This window comes from Petaurus breviceps, unplaced genomic scaffold, assembly GCF_028583685.1.
Source record: "Petaurus breviceps papuanus isolate PSGF00001 unplaced genomic scaffold, PetGlider_PUasm1.0 90804, whole genome shotgun sequence".
NCBI lineage: Eukaryota > Metazoa > Chordata > Mammalia > Diprotodontia > Petauridae > Petaurus > Petaurus breviceps.
This window is the reverse complement of record NW_027187348.1, coordinates 6,528,241-6,532,164: the sequence shown is the minus strand read 5'-3', so window position 1 is coordinate 6,532,164 and position 3,924 is coordinate 6,528,241. Positions and strand designations below refer to the sequence as shown.

Here is a 3,924-nt window from a genome sequence, read left to right as displayed (position 1 = left end):
GATTTCCCCAATTGCTCCAATCTAATTTTGAAGGAATTATTTTCTTCAGTGACTTTTTGAAATTCCTTTTCCATCTGGCAAATTTGGTTTTTTAAGGCATTATTCTCCTCATTGGCTATTTGGGCCTCTTTTGCCATTTAAGTTAGTCTACTTTTTAAGGTGTTATTTTCTTCAGTAGTTTTTTGGGTCTCCTTTACCAGGCTGTTGACTCACTTTTCATGATTTTCTTGCATAATTTTCATTTCTCTTCACAGTTTTTCCTCCACTTCTCTTACCTGATTTTCAAAATCCTTCTTGAACTCCATAGCCTGTGACCAGTTCACATTTTTCTTGGAAGGTTTTGATACAGGCATTCTGACTTTGTTGTCCTCCTCCAGTTCCATGCTTTGATCCTTTTTTTTTTCCCAAAAAAGGATTGTATGTTCTGATTGTGCTTCATTTGCTTGCTCGTCTTTCCAATTACTTGACTTTTGAGTTCTTTGCCATGGTAGAACTCTGCTTCCATAATGGAGAGAACTTTGTCCCAAATCACTGGAATTTTTGCAGCTGCCAGAGCTTTTAGTTGGGTACCCTCTCTATAGCTACTACAAGCTCTGGCACACTGGCTGAACACCCCAGGACCACCACCCAAGACCACGATCCAGATCCAAGCAGGTCAAAGCAAGAGCGATTACCCTCTGAATGATCACTTGGTCCCCCTACAATCTGCAGGGCAGGAGCTCTGGAAGCAGCCTCCTTACCTCTACTACTTCTCACCCTAGAGGCAGGGACTGGACCACATTTTTCCTTCACTGTTCCAACAGAGTTCCCAACTGACCTTTTATTTTCTCTTTGGTGTTTATGGGTTGAAAAGTCTGGAAACTGCCACAGCTGCTGGTGATTCACTCTCATGAAGTCTGCTCTGGCCACTGCTGGTTGGGGCTGCCCTGGGGCCAGAACTTGGGCTCACAGGGGATTGTGCTTGGATCCCAGCACTCTGTGATAGACCTTTCCTTTTGGCCTGCCTGATTGCCTTCAGCAGGAGGTTTGTTTCTCTCTGTCTCTTTGTGGGTTCTGTAGCTTTAAAATTTGTTTAGAATCATTTTTTATAGGTGTTGGAAGTGGTTGGAGCCAGAGCCCATGCCAAGTTTATGCTTTTACTCCACCATCTTGGCTCTGCCTCCTTTGTCCCTTTTCTAAAGTCTCAGAACACCCAAGGTCTAATTGTTCCCCCAGCTCCAAGGAGAAACATTCAATGTTGACAGCTACATATGTTGGTCCTACCTCAGAGCACCTAAATAGAGGACATGTATGGAAAAATTTTTATCTTCCCTTCATAAGAGACCAAGGAAAAAAGATTTCTCATCCTCAGTCAACTGTGTTTTCTCTTGGACATGTATGTTCACTTAATTTTAATCACCTAATTTTGTTCTTTCGCTGCTTTTCATGATGAGAACAGAATGGGGAGTTATAGGTTGGGTGGGGCTGTTGAATGACTCCCAAGATTAGGGATCATCTTTCTACAAGAATCTCCAGAATAGGAAATTTAAGGAGAAAAGTATATCAGACTATTAGTGTCTGGGGATGGTTGGCTGTGTTCTTTGAACCTGGAGAATTCAGCAGTTTATACTTAGCTACATAGACACAAAAAGTGGAGACTCAAAAGATTTACCTTGCTTTATTAAGGAATCACCTCATGTTCTTCTGTAAGGAAATCTTTGTGGATCATAGAAAAGTTAGTGACAGACTGGGCAGACTCATTGTCTTGGGATTATAATGCCCTGGGGCCAAATCTAACTTCTAATACACAAGCCCTGCAACTAACAGCAAGTCACTTTCCCTCTTTGAGATTCTGTTTCCTTATCTGTAAATAGTAATAATAATACCTGTGGTACTTACCTAATAGGGTTGTTGAGAAGTTCGAGATAATGTAGGAAAAGGGTTTTTTACAAACTTTTAGTCCTATATATGTTAGTTGTCATGCTCATTATACATATTGTGATAGAAGAGGCAATTTCTGAAGCAGTGTTTATTGAAAATTTTTGAAAATTTGAGTTCCAGGGTCAATCTTCCAAATTCATTTTTGTACTTAAATTTCTAAGAGTGCTACTTGATAAATGAGGAGGATCTTTGTACCACTGTGAAGATCACTTTTACATCAAGATATGGAAATTATTTTCTACTTAGTGACAGTATATTCTCCAAAACTGAGGTCCCCACATAGTCTATGCCTTGGCTGTGACTTTCACACAATCACTGTCAACGTTGCTCTAATACCTGTGACCTTTTAATTTCTAAGCATGTGGCCAGGATTGGTGACTTTCTCATTCAGGACTGGTAAAAGGAACCAACATAAAATAGCAACAAGGACCCAAGACTGGTGGGTTCATTTTGGCTTTTCTCATTTTTTATGTTGAAAATTTTTTCTTCTTTGATTTTAAGTGTTTTTTGAAAAGTATACCTTTCATTAATAGAAGTCTTTCCATTGCATTCATTTTTTTTGAGAAGTTCTAATTTTATACACCTCCAAGCTCCATTTTACTTGCAATCATGGTGATTTAAAGTTCAGGGTAACAGTCTCAGGTAAATTCCAGTGGCCGAGAATCTTCCCAGTTGTACTAAAAAGTTTTCAATAAAAAACATGAATTGATGATTGAAGATGAATTTGTATCATGCTAAACCAACTCTCCCTTTGTGTTTGATGTCTGTAATCATTGTCTGCTTTCTTCTGTCTCTCTCAAGCCTGATTGTCCTATGATCATAAACAACTGCACAGAGGTGACTGAGTTTATCATCCTGGGAATCCCTTATACAGAAGGACTGGAGACTACGCTCTTTGTCATCTTATTCATCTACATTTTCACCCCGATGGGGACCTTCCTCATTCTGTTGGCCATCATCTCTTCCTCTCACCTTTACACACCCATGAATTTCTTCTTGGACTCTTATCTACTTTTGACATATTTTTTCCTTCAGTGAGTTCTCCTAAAATTCTGGTCTTTCTCTCTGGAAATAGCCAAATCATCTCTTATAAAGGATGTGCCTCCCAACTCTTCTACCATTTTGTAGGATGTGCCAAGGTCATTTTATACTCTGACGTTGTATGACATTTTGTTGCCATCTGTCATCTACTACGCTACACAGTCATTATGAACCCCAGACTTTATGTGGTTCTAGCCACATGTACCTCATTGATAGGTTGCATCCATGCCACTATATTTACATCATTCACCTTTCAGTTACCTTACTGTGGCCTCAGTGAAGTAGACTTCTGTGACATTCCTGTCATCCTACCTTTGGCCTGTGCTAATATAGCTCATGAGCCCAGAGGGTGGGTTTCACTAATGTTGTCCTTTTGGGTTTAACATTATTTTTCACTATTCTTGTCTTCTATAGCCACATTGGGATAGCCATTTTGAGGATCCATTCAACTGAAGGCAGGAGCAAAGCTTTCTCTACCTTCAGTGCCCACCTCATTGCCATCATGTGTCTCTATGGACCTATTATCATCATCTATTTTCAATCAATACCCAATCCTTTGCTTGGTGCTGTGCTTCAAATTTTGAATAAAATTGTCTCACTTATGCTGTACTCCTTAATCCATTCGCTGAGAAACAAGGAAGTAAAAATAACCTTGAAAAGAATTTTATATGGGGCAGGATTAACTGCAGAAGCCTAAATTACTCACTTATCCATCCCTCTTTCCATCTTTGGGTGGAAACTGTTGATCAGATTCCTTTCCTTCATTGAACGGTTACCATGTCTTTGTCCTCTCTGTCCAGAAAGTAGGCCAACATGAGAGGAAAAAAGCTAGTTGTTTTTTTTTTTCTCTTAAAGGCCTTTTTCTTTTGGGATTCACTTCTATTTCAGAATTCATGAAGTATCTGTGACTAGGAAGGCAGTGCCTATCTATTACTTTGTTTGAAATCATTATATTCAGAGAAA

At 39.4% G+C, this 3,924-nt stretch overlaps 1 pseudogene; it reads left to right on the top strand.

Moving 5' to 3' along the window:
• Positions 1-2,733: 2,733 nt before the first annotated feature.
• On the top strand, positions 2,734-3,658 carry LOC138147696 (olfactory receptor 10N1-like; annotated as a pseudogene).
• Positions 3,659-3,924: the final 266 nt, after the last annotated feature.